The sequence below is a fragment of the Oncorhynchus keta genome, chromosome 12 (genome assembly GCF_023373465.1).
Source record: "Oncorhynchus keta strain PuntledgeMale-10-30-2019 chromosome 12, Oket_V2, whole genome shotgun sequence".
Classification (NCBI taxonomy): domain Eukaryota; kingdom Metazoa; phylum Chordata; class Actinopteri; order Salmoniformes; family Salmonidae; genus Oncorhynchus; species Oncorhynchus keta.
The window spans coordinates 9,569,279-9,585,229 of record NC_068432.1 but is presented as its reverse complement, the minus strand read 5'-3'; positions in this window follow the sequence as shown (position 1 = coordinate 9,585,229).

The window sequence follows — 15,951 nt, the reverse complement described above, 5'->3', positions numbered from 1 at the left end:
CCCCGGGTCTCCCCCTGTCTGATGGCAACACCGCCGCCCTGACTGTAGTGGATTGTTTTTCCAAAGCTGTCATCTCTGCCAAAGAGACAACCCAGCTCATGGTTCAGCACGTCTTCCAGATCCATGGACTCCAACTGAACTGGGGTCCTCAGACCTCTTCCCGTTTCTGGCAGGTGTTCTTGCACTCATCGGGTCGTCGGCCAGCCTGTCCTCCGGGTTCCACCCCCAGTCCAATGGCCAGTTGGAGCAAGCCAACCAAGACCTAGAGATGACTCTGCGCTGCCTGGTCTCCGCCAACCCCACTACCTGGAGCCAGCAACTAGTGTGGGTCGAATATGCCTGCAACACCCTTCCTTGCTCTGTCACGGGTCCGTTGCCCTTTGAGTGTTTCCTGGGGTATCAGCACCCGCTCTTCCCTAAGCAAGATTAAGAGGTCGGTATACCTTCGGCCCAGATGTTGTCTGCCTCTGTAGCCGTACCTGGAAGAGAGCCCGGTCGGTCCTTCTTAGGTATCATTTTTCCCCCCTTGCTCCTGTCTGTTCTAGTTCCTGTTTTCTAGTTTTTCCCGGATTTAGTCCATTCTGCCTGCCCTGAACCTGCCTGTCATTCTGTACCTTGCCACACCACACTGAATTGACCCCTGCCTGCTCTGAACCTGACACTGCCAGCCGTTCTGGTCTTTTTGCGCCCTATCTGGATTACTGACCTCTACCTGCCCTTGACCTGTCGTTTGCCTGCCACTGTACTAGTAATAAACTTTTGTTACTCCGACACTGTCTGCATCTGGGTCTTACATGAAACGTGATGCATATCATGGCATCATAAGTAATACATAAATATGATTATCATAAGGTGCCAGATTACATTTAAACCAATTATTTTTTGCATATATAAGCATACCTGGGGCGGCAGGTAGCCAAGTGGTTAGAGTGTTGGGTGAGGAACTGAAAAGTTGTGAGATCAAATCCCTGAGCCGACAAGGTAAAATTCTGTCATTCTGCCCCTGAACAAGGCAGTTAACCCATTGTTCCTAGGCCATCATTGAAAATAAGCAATTGTTCTTAACTGACTTGCCTAGTTAAATAAAGGTATAAAATAAATACCCCTAAAACTGTCTGTATCCTCCTGACTGGTGGTTATTTTTTCTAATAAAGGAAATATGCTTCTCTGCTAAAATTTGGGTGAAAGATGGAAAGGAATGTGAGTCTTATTTAGTAATTGTTTGCTTTTCTAAAGTCTAGCAACCTTGCCAGCTAAAATAGTTAGACACGCTACTCTAACTTGATTGAGAACCTGAAATGGCTTGGTAGCTAGTTTGGGAAACTATCTAGCTGGCTAGTTAAAGCAAACTTCATGAAATTGCTAGGTGGCTAGTATTACAGAAACAGCAAAACATTTTAATTGTATTTATTCATCAAGAAGGAATCAATAGGCTACATAGCTTGATCAAATTATTTTACAAATATGCCTCCTGCGAGTCCTGCTCAACACTGGCAGCTCAAATAAAATCAAACGCTGTGGGTGTCACTACGCTCTCATCCTCACTGATGATACTGTCCGCACGCACTAACTAGTGTCTAACGTCCTGCCTAATTTATCTTTGCTATGTGGTGCACCTTGGAAGGAACCACTTCCTTAGGGAGAATGGGGGGGTACTCTTTGCCTGGTCAGGTCAGTGTGCCTCCTCCTCAGACAGATCTTTCTATAAATAATTATGATAAAACGTGGACTTAAAAATAAAGTTTAATAATTCATTTAACATCAGAAAAATTACAAAACAGGGAAAATCTGAGGGGGCATGTGCCCTTGTTCCGGCTATGAGCATGACACATCTACTGTGTGTGTTCCACAAGGAATCAGTAACCCAGCCAGCCTCCTATCACCAATCCCCGGATGGGGAAAAAAAGCTTTCCAAGCGATGCAGACTTAATTGTGTGTTGCTAGGCAATAATTCAGATGGCATCCAGTTAATGTCATGAGAGTGCAAGATCTCCCCTGAGTAATGAACGCTCACACCAGTCACATACTGTATATTTGAAGACAACGAGGAGTTTTGCACATACAGTATTTTCTATCATTTAAGTCATAGCATCATGTCTGACAGTTTTTCAGAATATTATTTACTTCAAAACATTTGATAAGACACCATGATGGTTAGCTATAATAGAGTATATTTAGTATATCATTTTCTTTGGTGTCATAATGTCCTCTCATAACTTTTAGGAATACAAATTTAAAGGATTGACCTCTGTCATTCATGTTCAAAAAAGCTTCATTTTTTTCTTTGTTTCTAGCTTTCTGTTTCTGTTTCTTTCTCATCACCCAGTGAACCTTTTAAAAGCTGTCTTTTAGATCGCCATCATTATGCTAATGAGTTCGACCCATTCATATCCTGCCATTACACCCTGTGATGCGTGTGTGTGTGTGTGCTTTTCAGAAGCGACAGGAGCAGAAGTAGAGGAGAGAGAGAGGTTCCTGTACTGTGAGGTAGCGGATCCTGGCAGAAACACGCACGCTACTGCAACATCAAGACCTGTTATCATGAAGAGAAAAAATGTCACCGTACCACACAAATAGAACTAACTAGATGTAGGTTTGGTGTACCTGATCAGTGAACTCTCTCCTTCTCACTAACACACATACACTCACACACACTCTCTTGTTCATAAACACACTCCCCTTCCTCCACTAGTATCAGGGTAAATGTCTGTGACCCAAAATAATATTTCACGCCATGATTTTTTGTTTTTGTAAACAAAACAAGTGCACTCAAGTGAAAAGTATGTTTTGATGGATGACGTGGGACTTTGCTCCTTCCAGAGCAAGTGTAATGGCAAGGTGGACAGTTGATTTGGGAAATGTATATTTGTGCTCACTTAACTGGCTATATAATCATATACATTTTACAATATAAAAGTAACTTTCTCTGTGTGTGTTTTGTGTCACCCTAATAAAGTGACATTGATTGAAGTAGAATTGATAGAACTGCTCAGGATGTGACATATTGATTTATGTTAATGTTTCGGTATTTATGGGAGTATGACCCAATGGCACCATTTTCTTTGTACTTTTTTCTTTGACTTTGTTTCTTTGGTTGTCCCTGATATATATATATATATATTTATTAAAAGTAAAGTATCTACATGGTTAAATAAAAACAGACAAGTGTGAAAGTCTGTATGGTGTTTGGCTGGTTTGATAGCTGTGAAAACCAAATAAATAGAGGAATAATGATTGAGGCAAGTTTGTTTCCTTCTTCTTGCCGTAGGCCCTTAACAGCTTGATTTCCTTTCCTTGAGTTGTGGCTAATCAATCTTTTAAATCTAGCAAATGTGTCTCCCATGTAGAACTGATGCTGGTTAAAAAACGTGTACAGTGAAATGCACTCGCTATGTTCAGTCTTGCAGAATAACACATCAGAACACCTTTACACTGCATGTTGGGATTCATCCGTTTGGAAAGCTTTTAGGAGGATATAGCTCCTACTGCAACAAAGGAATGTACGCCCGCCCACCCTTTATTTTCTCCTGTCTCTCTCGCTCACACACACACACACACACACACACACACACACACACACACACACACACACACACACACACACACACACACACACACACACACACACACACACACACACACACACACACACACACACACACACACACACACACACACACACACACACACACACACACACATATAGACGCCCCTCCCCCCAAACACACACATACTGTATGTACATCACAGGAGGTTGGTGGCACCTTTAATTGGGGAAGACGGGCTCATGGTAATGGCTGGTGCAGAATAGGAGGAACTGTATCAAATACATCAAACACACATCCTCCCATCAGCAACCTATGCTGATGTACATGAGAACAGCAGCACCATGCACCTTCCCTAAGCTAATGCACACTGTGTGTAACTTTATACCGGCAGCTCTCATGTTTTAATTACTATGCACAAATCACAATGGTAAAGGGAGGACAAGGGAAACTGGAGCGTGTGGTAATTATCTTGTCCTATTTTCTCTCCTGACAGTAGCTAACTCCGTTATATTTAACGCCAGCTAAAAGGGCAAAGGCTGAAGCACGCTACCGATACAGGATTCATACGTTAGCCACATCAGCAACTGTTAAGTGAGACAGATCATTTCGGTGCTATTGATTGGGGTGGTGGTCGTGGTTGCTATGTAGATGTTAGAGTTGGTGGTTGATAGTTGTCCAAAAAAAAGCCAAGTTGCTGTGTATTTTATTGCTATTCCTTTTGGGGTTGCCATCTCAGTCAAGGAGTGCTTGGCTGTACAAATTGTGACCTAGCTTTGCAACCGTTTCTTTGCTCATCCTCGAGGATAAGAACAGTTTGCTGGTGATTGCCTCAACTGTTTCCTTTTCTGAACTGAAACCCCCTCCATGAAATAGACACTGTAGTGTATAGCCACAGACGAAGCAGCACCACAGATTCATTCAAATATCCTCATTACTAACTATAGCGCATGTAGCCAGTTTTCCCAATTGAATTTGAACCCTCAACCTCAGGCACCGAGATAACAAAGACACAACAGCCCCAGCCGTATGGCATGGAGCCACAGATCAGATATTTTTATGTTGCTCTTCTTGAATTTGAACCCTCCTGTGTAGACTTGCACTCGGGTCGCTCTGAGCCCAACGGCCGCCCACGTAGGCTCCCACTCACACTGCCATGGAGTGGGAACCAGCTCTGGGATGCTAATGTAGACTCGACTCACCGAGGTGAGAGTTATGAAAGATTAATTTTTCAGAGGGTTTCCTATAGCAACCCACCACAGCAGCCACTGTTATTTTACTCCTCCTCTGGTCTTGTCGGTTTGAAACACGGCACTAGGAGTTGTGTAGAACGAGTGAGTATAGCTCATGTTTAGTGAATTAACACACAGTTTAAAGAGAGTCATCGTAGCACAATTTCTGAGGTGTGGTCGGGCATATGAAGGTTGAGGTGAGCATTGAGAGGAGCAGGGGGGAATGAGTGGATCAACACAATGGCACCCTTACCATAGAGCCTTAAAATGTTTGACAGTAGCATTGAACAGTACAATGGTTCCCAATGGATGTGTGTATTAAGCCTAATGAAAAAGTAAAGACATTTGTCAAAGTAGATAAAGTGGGGTTCGAGCTAGGCCAGATGGTATCTCTGGGATAGTTTATAATGGTGTCCCCTCTCAGGTCTCACTCACCCACTACCACAAATGGGAAGAGCCTGTCAATGGCTACAGTAGGCAGGGCACTTGAAGCATGTTAAAACACAGACAAGCATTGACACAGCCAAACACACTCCTGTGCAGAGTATCTGCAGGAGTTAGCATGGGGGTGGGGTGTAATGGAATTGAATTGTACCACTCCAGGTTGGGAGACAGCACATAATGGAAATGGAACCGTTTACAATAGAGTACTCATTAAAAAGCACCACAACTTACAAAATCCGAATCTAAGCCCCTTATAGGCGAGGCTACTAAGTGCACACAAAGTACTGTGTCATATTCACTGGGAACTAAACAAGAAATGCTCATTTACATTTTCTGTTATAAAATGCTTTGCAATGGTGTGCATTAATGAATACCATCCTGCTGATTGGTTGTACACAAATTTGCTGAGCCGGATATGTTGTTTTCTTCGTTTTCTACATTTCTACAATGAAAATGTTTGGTTTTGTCACTTTTCGCCACTATTCGTTGAACTCGTCGTGGCCACGTGAGCTTGCTATGGTGTAAAGCAAACAGCAGGGGGTGTCATCAGAGCATAAGAACTGTGATAAGTGCCAGAGGTCGATGAAGACAAACAAATAGAGTAGCCCAGAGGTCTTACACCCATGGATCTGTGAAATGTAAATTCATTGATATATCTCAATATAAGACTATGGTGGTATCAATGAGACTTCATTGATGGGGAGGGGGTCTTTTGTTTACATTCAGTTAAAGATACTGGGTTTCCTAGTGGCGCAGCAGTCTAAGGCACTGCATCTCAGTGCTAGAGATGCTGGTTCGATTCCAGGCTGTATCACAGCCGGGTGTGATTGGGAGTCCCATAGGGTGGTGCACAATTAGCCCAGTGTTGTTAGGGTTGGCCGGGTTAGGCTGTCATTGTAAATAAGAATTTGTTCTTAACTTACTTGCCTGGTTAAATATAATATACATTTTTAAATAGATCAGGGGTGTCAAACTCAATTAGTGCAAGGGCCATAATGAAAATAACACAACAAATTTGCGAGCCAGACATAACCTATTATGTTTGTTTTTACACAAAAAGGTACATACAACTGCAAACCAAACTGCCCATTGTTTTAATTGAAAAAATATTAACCTTTATAATATCCACTTAAAAGTACGGTGCAGACCCCATCCCTACTTCTACATTATGTTACGTTACAGCCTTTTTCTGAAATGAATTAACAAAAATTAAATAAAAGAACGTCCTCATCAATTTACACACAATACCCTATAACAGGGGTGTCAAAGTCAAATGGACGGAGGGCCAAATAAAAAATTTAGCTACAAGCCGAGGGCCGGACTGTTCGAATGTTCATTGAAACATTTTTAAATGACGCATATAGTCTAGTGAACCTAATTGAACCTACTGAAAACCTAACAAATATATTCCAATATGATCAGATAAATAAAGCAATATTTTCTTATGGCTCTGTCAGTAATCTTTAATTTTCAACAGACACAAAAGACAAATTTCCTTTATATAAAAATCCCCATAACATGAACATTAAATGAAAGAAACCGGTATTCAAGGCACCATCAGTAGCCTATATTTTCTATTTTAGCAAAAGTGGGCTAAATTTACTTCAAAGAAAAAAACAATAATAGCAATTTTCTATCATCCACTCAACTGAAATATTTTAAAAATATAATTGGATTGAAATACAATAAAATAAAGTGCAAAAATCTATTAATCAAAAACAACACTTTGTTTAAGGAGAAGTAACATGCAGTGAAAACAAATATTAAACTTTAACTTTTAAACTTGAACTGAGTAAAAACTCTAAATATGTGATTGCACAGTAATGTTCACTTGTTTGAGGTTGAGGGTGATACTTGGTGGTGTCCCATCTTTTCCACAAGTTCATCAATGTTCGGGAGCTGAGGAAATCCTCAGAATTGAGTGGAGGTGTTCAGCAGTAAGTCGACTTCTGTGTGATGTTTTGTTCAAGTTCATCAAAGAAAACAGTTGTTCACACAGGTATGTGCTGCCAAACATAGACAACGTTTGAGCAGCCTGGATGCGCAGCTGGGGCATTGTGTCGGGAGGAAACGGGCGAACTCCGCAGCACCCACTGCCGCATATTTTGCCCTCAGTGCATCATTGCATTGGAGGTCAATCAACTCCATTTGGAGGTTTGGTGGTGAGCTTTCCACGTCAACAGCAAATGGGTTACAGAGCAGTTCCAACCTGCTTTTTGTGCTTCAAAGTCAGCAAATCGGCGTCGAAAGTCAGCGGCAAGCATACCTATTTTATCAGCCAACTGTGCGCTCGGGAACGCACTGGTAGAGAGCTTCTCTTTCATGGTCTGGCAGCTGGGAAAGTGGCTCAAATTTTCTTTCCGCATCTGCGTCTCCCACAGAGTCAGTTTGGTTTTAAATGCCTTCACTGTACTGTACATATCAGAGATGACACGATCCCGACCCTGCAGCTGCAAGTTCATTGCATTCAGATGACTCGTAATGTCACACAGAAAAGCCATTTCACACAGAAACATTTCGTCTCGGAGTTGTGTTGTGTCTTTCCCTTTGCTGTCCAAGAACAGACAAATCTCCTCACGAAGCTCGAAACATCTTTGAAGCACCTTTCCCTGGCTTAGCCATCGCACCTCTGTGTGATAAGGCAAATCACCATGCTCCGTTTCTAACTCCGTCAGAAATGCCTTGAACTGGCGGTGATTCAAACTTTTGGCTCTGATAAAGTTAACTGTGCGCGTGATGATGCTCATTACATGCTCCATTTTCAAGGCTTTACCGCACAACGCTTCCTGGTGTATGATACAATGATAAGCTGTCAGCTCACCTGTCGCGTTTTCCTCTTGCATCTTTTCCCGTATCTTCGCCACCAGTCCGCTCCTGTGTCCACACATCGCAGGTGCTCCGTCGGTTGTCAAACCCACGAGTTTTTCCCAAGGCAGCTCCATCTCATTTACACATCTTGACACCTCTTCAAAATCATGCCCCGTAGTTGTGCCATGCATAGGACGTAAAGCCAAAACTCCTCTGTCACGCTTAGGCTGGAGTCCACTCCGCGGATGAAAATTGACAACTGGGCAATGTCAGAAATGTCGGTGCTCTCATCCACAGCCAAGGAATATGCAATGAAATCTTTTCCCTTTTTCACAAGCTGCTCTTTTAGATTGATGGACAACTGGTCTACTCTCTCGGCAATGGTGTTTCTGCTCAGACTCACATTTAAAAAGAGTTGCCTTTTTCTGGGCAAACTTCGTCACAAACTTTAATCATGCAGTTTTTGATGAAATCCCCCTCCGTAAATGGCTGGGCTGATTTAGCGATCTCTTCTGCCAAAATAAAACTGGCCTTGACAGCAGCCTGGCCTTGTGATTTGGCTTTTTTGAACAGAGCCTGTCGAGATTTGAGGCCTCGTTTTAATTCCTCTGCCTTTGTAGCCTTTGTTCCATGTCCATATTCTTGTTTTTGTCCGCGTGTTTCGTTTCATAATGTCGTCTCAGATTATACTCTTTCAGTACCGCCACACTTTCTCCACACAGAAGACACACAGGTTTTCCAGCTACCTCCGTGAACAAATACTCCGACTCCCACCTTGTTTGAAACCCCGGTTCTCAGTGTCCACCTTCCGTTTTGCCATTTTTGATGGGTATCTGAAAGTTAATTTTACTGTGATGCTGACAACTGCTGTGCCAATAAATATTGAAATGAAGCAGCCTACTGCTCGGTGCGTCACCGTTGCATTGTGGGAAATGTAGTATTGGTGCGTGTAAAAGATCTGCGGGCTGCCGGCTTGCTGCGGTCTGCGGGCCGGTTCTAATAATAAATCAAGATCATCCCAGGGGCCGTAAAAAACCTTCTCGCGGGCCGGATGTGGCCCGCGGGCCTTGACTCTGACATATGTGCCCTATAACAACAAAGCAAAAACAGGTCTTTTTAATTTTTTGGGCAAATGTAACAAAAAACAACAACATAAAGACCTTATTTACATACGTATTCAGACCTTTTGCTATGAGACAAAAAATTGAGCCAGGTGCATCCTGTTTCCATTGATCATCCTTGAGATGATTCAACAACTTGGAGTCCACCTGTGCTAAATTCAGTTGATTGGACATCATTTGGAAAGGCACAAACCTGACTATATAAGGTCCCACAGTTGATCACGCATGTCAGAGCAAAAACCAAGCCTTGAAGTTGAAGAAATTGTCCGTAGAGCTCCGAGAACAGATTGTGTCGAGGCACAGATCTGGGGAAGGGTACCACATTTTTTTACAGCATGGAAGGTCCCCAAGAACACAGTGGTCTCCATCATTCTTATCTGGAAGTAGTTTGGAACCACAAAGATTCTTCCTAGATCTGGCTGCCTGGCCTAACTGAGCAATCGGGGGAGAAGGGCCTTGGTCAGCGAGGTGACTCAGAACCTGATGGTCACTCTGACAGAGCTCCAGAGTTCCTCTGTGGAGAATGGAGAACCTTCCAGAAGGACGACCATCTCTGCAGCACTCCACCAATCAGGCCTTTATGGTAGAGTAGCCAGACGGAAGTCACTCAGTAAAAGGCACCTAAAGGACTCTCAGATCATGAGAAGCAAAGATTTTCTGGTCTGATGAAATCAAGAATGAACTCTTTGGCCTGAATGCCAAGCATCACATCTGGAGGAAACCTGGCACCATCCCTACGGTGAATCATGGTGGTGGCAGCATCATGCTGTGGGATGTTCCGCTCCGTGGCTCGACGACTCATTGCGAGCTCACAGAACAGGGCTCCGGGCAGCCGAGCGGAAATGGAGGAAAACTCGCCTCCCTGCGGACTTGGCATCCTTTCGCTCCCTCCTCTCTACATTTTCCTCCTCTGTCTCTGCTGCTAAAGCCACTTTCTACCACTCTAAATTCCAAGCATCTGCCTCTAACCCTAGGAAGCTCTTTGCCACCTTCTCCTCCCTCCTGAATCCTCCTCCCCCTCCCCCTCCTCCCTCTCTGCAGATGACTTCGTCAACCATTTTGAAAAGAAGGTCGACGACATCCGATCCTCCTTTGCTAAGTCAAACGACACCGCTGGTTCTGCTCACACTGCCCTACCCTGTGCTCTGACCTCTTTATCCCCTCTCTCTCCAGATGAATTCTCGCGTCTTGTGACGGCCGGCCGCCCAACAACCTGCCCACTCGACCCTATCCCCTCCTCTCTCTTCTCCAGACCATTTCCGGAGACCTTCTCCCTTACCTCACCTCGCTCATCAACTCATCCCTGACCGCTGGCTACGTCCCTTCCGTCTTCAAGAGAGCGAGAGTTGCACCCCTTCTGAAAAAACCTACACTCGATCCCTCCGATGTCAACAACTACAGACCAGTATCCCTTCTTTCTTTTCTCTCCAAAACTCTTGAACGTGCCGTCCTTGGCCAGCTCTCCCGCTATCTCTCTCAGAATGACCTTCTTGATCCAAATCAGTCAGGTTTCAAGACTAGTCATTCAACTGAGACTGCTCTTCTCTGTATCACGGAGGCGCTCCGCACTGCTAAAGCTAACTCTCTCTCCTCTGCTCTCATCCTTCTAGACCTATCGGCTGCCTTCGATACTGTGAACCATCAGATCCTCCTCTCCACCCTCTCCGAGTTGGGCATCTCCGGCGCGGCCCACGCTTGGATTGCGTCCTACCTGACAGGTCGCTCCTACCAGGTGGCGTGGCGAGAATCTGTCTCCTCACCACGCGCTCTCACCACTGGTGTCCCCCAGGGCTCTGTTCTAGGCCCTCTCCTATTCTCGCTATACACCAAGTCACTTGGCTCTGTCATAACCTCACATGGTCTCTCCTATCATTGCTATGCAGACGACACACAATTAATCTTCTCCTTTCCCCCTTCTGATGACCAGGTGGCGAATCGCATCTCTGTATGTCTGGCAGACATATCAGTGTGGATGACGGATCACCACCTCAAGCTGAACCTCGGCAAGACGGAGCTGCTCTTCCTCCCGGGAAGGACTGCCCGTTCCATGATCTCGCCATCACGGTTGACAACTCCATTGTGTCCTCCTCCCAGAGCGCTAAGAACCTTGGCGTGATCCTGGACAACACCCTGTCATTCTCAACTAACATCAAGGCGGTGGCCCGTTCCTGTAGGTTCATGCTCTACAACATCCGCAGAGTACGACCCTGCCTCACACAGGAAGCGGCGCAGGTCCTAATCCAGGCACTTGTCATCTCCCGTCTGGATTACTGCAACTCGCTGTTGGCTGGGCTCCCTGCCTGTGCCATTAAACCCCTACAACTCATCCAGAATGCCGCAGCCCGTCTGGTGTTCAACCTTCCCAAGTTCTCTCACGTCACCCCGCTCCTCCGCTCTCTCCACTGGCTTCCAGTTGAAGCTCGCATCCGCTACAAGACCATGGTGCTTGCCTACGGAGCTGTGAGGGGAACGGCACCTCAGTACCTCCAGGCTCTGATCAGGCCCTACACCCAAACAAGGGCACTGCGTTCATCCACCTCTGGCCTGCTCGCCTCCCTACCAATGAGGAAGTACAGTTCCCGCTCAGCCCAGTCAAAACTGTTCGCTGCTCTGGCTCCCCAATGGTGGAACAAACTCCCTCACGACGCCAGGACAGCGGAGTCAATCACCACCTTCCGGAGACACCTGAAACCCCACCTCTTTAAGGAATACCTAGGATAGGATAAATTAATCCTTCTCACCCCCCCCCCCCCTTAAAAGATTTAGATGCACTATTGTAAAGTGGCTGTTCCACTGGATGTCATAAGGTGAATGCACCAATTTGTAAGTCGCTCTGGATAAGAGCGTCTGCTAAATGACTTAAATGTAAATGTAAATGTATGTTTTTCAGCAGCAGGGACTGGGAGACTAGTCAGGATCCTGGGAAAAGATGAACGGAGATCCTTGATGAAAACCTGCTCCAGAGTGCTCAGGACCTCAGACTGGGGTGAAGGTTCACCTTCCAACAGGACAACGACCATAAGCACACAGCCAAGACAAAGCAGGAGTGGCTTTGGGACAAGTCTCTGAATGTCCTTGAGTGGCCAAGACAGATCCTGGACTTGATCCTGATCGAACATCTCTGGAGAGACCTGAAAATAGCTGTGAATCGATGCTCCCCATCCAACCTGACAGAGCTTGAGAGGATGTGTAGAGAAGAATGGGAGAAATTCCCCAAATACAGGTGTGCCAAGCTTGTAGTGTGATCAATGTGATCAATTTTTAAATAAAGCTGTAACGTTACAATATGTGGGAAAAGTAAAGGAGTCTGAAGACCTTCCGAATGCATTGTACATAGGATGCTGTATATAACATTGTTACTGTGGCGACCCGTCATTCAGGGCAGGTGGGGCAGAGCAATTTAATACATGTATGTATATATACAGTATGTTTTTTTCTAAACACAGTAAATGTGGCTGAATGAACTGTTTCACTGCCAGTCAAGGCTTCGCTGATAGCCAGGTGGTAAGATGTTGGTGCTGCTGCTGGAAGTAAGGAACAGCTTTATGTAGTCCCTAAACAGTTTGTGGGCACCGTTTGTCACCGGAATTAGTGTATTGTTTAGTGTTGTGTTGTGTATTGCTTTTGTTGGCATGCATCCCACTTTTTGTTTTTTTGCCCCACCAAGATTTACATGCTAAAATCACCACTGCATTTTTAACACGTTAAAACAAAACAGGAAATGAATAATATTTGTCCAGCCTTTGCTGCTATGCTTGCAGATATGCATATTATGCTGCATCCCTAATCAAGTATTTAATAACTCCAAATAACAAAAACGTAGCTTGGTTGTTGTAACATGTTTTTCATTTTTTTTGCACTAGCATGGATCACCAGTACGGTTGAATGCAGCATTGCTATATGGCAGTGGAGGCTGTTGGATGGTGTTATAGGAGTTAATGGAATAAATTAAACAAACATTTGATTTCCATATGTTGGATGCAGTGGTGTAAAGCGCTTAAGTAAAAATACTACTTAAGGAGTTTTTTGGGGTATCTGTATTTTACTTAACTATTTATATTTTTGACAACTTTTACTTTTACTGACCTACAATCCTAAAGAAAATAATGTACATTTTTACTGCTTACATTTTCTCTGAGACCCAAAAGTACTTGTTACGTTTTGAATGCTTAGCAGCACAGGACAATTGCCTAATTCACACACTTATCAAGGGAACATCCCTGGTCATCCCTACTGCCTCTGGTCTGTCAGACACACTAAACACATGCTTCATTTGTAAATTATATCTGAGTGTTGTACTGCGCACCTGGCTATCCGTAAATTTAAAGAAAAGAACATCGTGTTTTCTGGTTTGTTTAATATAAGGAATGTTAAATTATTTATAATTTTACTTTTGATACTTAAGTACATTTAAAACCAAATACTTTTAGACTTTTACTCAAGTACTATTTTACTAGGTGACTTTCACTTTTACTTGAGTCATTTTTTCTTAACCCTAGAATGCACATGCAGGCCAGATGAACGTGGTACCTTCTGGCGTTTGGAAATTGCTCCCAAGGATGAACCAGACTTGTGGAGGTCTACAATTTTTTCAATGTCAATTGCGCTGCTTTAGTGTGTCCCGTTTACCACGTGCAGTAGAAGGAAAATGTACAGACACATGCCACATCCTAGCTAGGCTACTAAAATGATGCCTTCTAGCTTCCATTTTTAAGCTTGATAATGAATAACCAAAAAACTAAACCTGCAACAAAACACCATGCAAAGGATAAACATGAAGGCATGTTACAGCAACATTTGAGCAGTAGCCTAGACTGGCTACTCAACTACAAGACATTGTGACTGCACCATACAGCAATGGAGGCTGGTAGAAGGGGCTTTAGGAGGACTCTGAATGATTGCTATGAAAAGTCAACTGACATTTACTCCTGAGGTGCTGACCTGTTGCACCCTCGAATACCACTGTGATTATTATTAATTTGACCCTGCTGGTCATCTGTGAACATTTGAACATCTTGGCCATGTTCTGTTATAATCTCCACCCGGCAGAGCCAGAAGAGGACTGGCCACCCCTCAGAGCCTGGTTCCTCTCTAGGTTTCTTCCTAGGTTCTGGCCTTTCTAGGGAGTTTTTCCTAGGCACGGTGCTTCTACACCTGCACTGCTTGCTGTTTGGGGTTTTAGGCTGAGTTTCTGTACAGCACTTTGTGACATCAGATGATGTAAGAAGGGCTTTATAAATAAATTTGATTGATTAATTGATAGATTATCAGGATGACCCCAGGGCCAACGAGAAATGCCATATCCCGGGTTGATGACAAAAAATCCTGCCACTATTTAAACATTTGAAATGGTTTCAAAACAAATGTCCTTGTTAAACTTTGACACAAAGTAGTCTGTGATAAATAGCACAATATGTTTCATGTGAGTATTTGTTATAGTCAAATTAATCCATACCTGTGCTTTTTTTTAAACTAAAAAACAATTATGAGCTAAGGTCAATGATTCCTACAAGCCATAAATAGCAATTAGAAGTTCAAAACGTGTAATGTTCACAAGAACTTAAGTTGATACAAAGATCTAACACAACATTGGGTGATAATATATGTATTATTATGGATTTATTGTCAGCTATAATGGGGCGGTCATTTTGGACAGGGAACACAGAATGAATTAACATGAAACGAACACAACAGGATAGTTAATCTGTTCTATTGTAATCATAGTTTATTTGATGAGTACTTAATGCAATGAGTAGGCTACATAAAGGGACATTACAAGTTTGTCAGATGTTTATAGACCCCTAAAGTATTCTCATGTTGTGGGATGTGGATTCAACTTGACATTACTTTACTTTTGAGATCTGGTTCCGTTAAGGCTACCAAATAAAACAGTATTTTTCTTTCCTCTCTCTCACATACCTAGAATATTCTGCAAATAAATGTCATTTTATCAACCCACCTTCTATTCATCAAGAACTGTATTTGGCCCATATACCCTGGCTGTGTCCCAAATGGCACCATATTTCCTATATAGTGTTCTTTTGGCCATGGGCCCTGGTCAAAAGTAATGAACTACACTGACCAAAAATATGAAAATATGTCAAATGTTTCATGAGCTGAAATAAAAATCCCAGAAATCTTCCATACAGACAAAAAACGTATTTCTCTCATGTTGTGCACAAATTAGTTTACATTCCTATTGACCATTTCTCATTTGCCAAGATAATCCATTCACCATGATAGGTGTAGGATATCAAAAAACTGATTTAAACAGCATGGTCATTACACAGGTGCACCTTGTGCTGGGGACAATAAAAGGCCACTTTAAAATGTGCCGTTTTGTCACACAACACAATGACACAGATTTGTCAAGTTTTGAGGGTGCAGTTGGCATGCAGACTGCAGGATTGTCCAATAGAGCTGTTGCAAGATCATTTTATGTTAATTTCTCTACCATAAACTGCCTCCAACGTTGTTTTGAATAATTTGGCAGTATGTCCAACCGGCCTCACAAATTGAGCATTATTTCTGTCTGTAAGAAATACCTTTTGTGGGGGAAAACTCATTCTGATTGGCTGAACCTGGCTCCCAAGCGGGTAGGCCTATGGCCTCCCAGGCCCACCCATGCTGCACCCCTGCCCAGTCATGTGAAATCCATAAATTAGGGCCAAATGAATTTATTTCAATTGACTGATTTCCTTATTTATTTATTTATTTATTATTTCACCTTTATTTAACCAGGTAGTGTCACACCCTGATCAGTTTTACCTGTCCTCGTTATTGTCTCCACCCCCTCCAGGT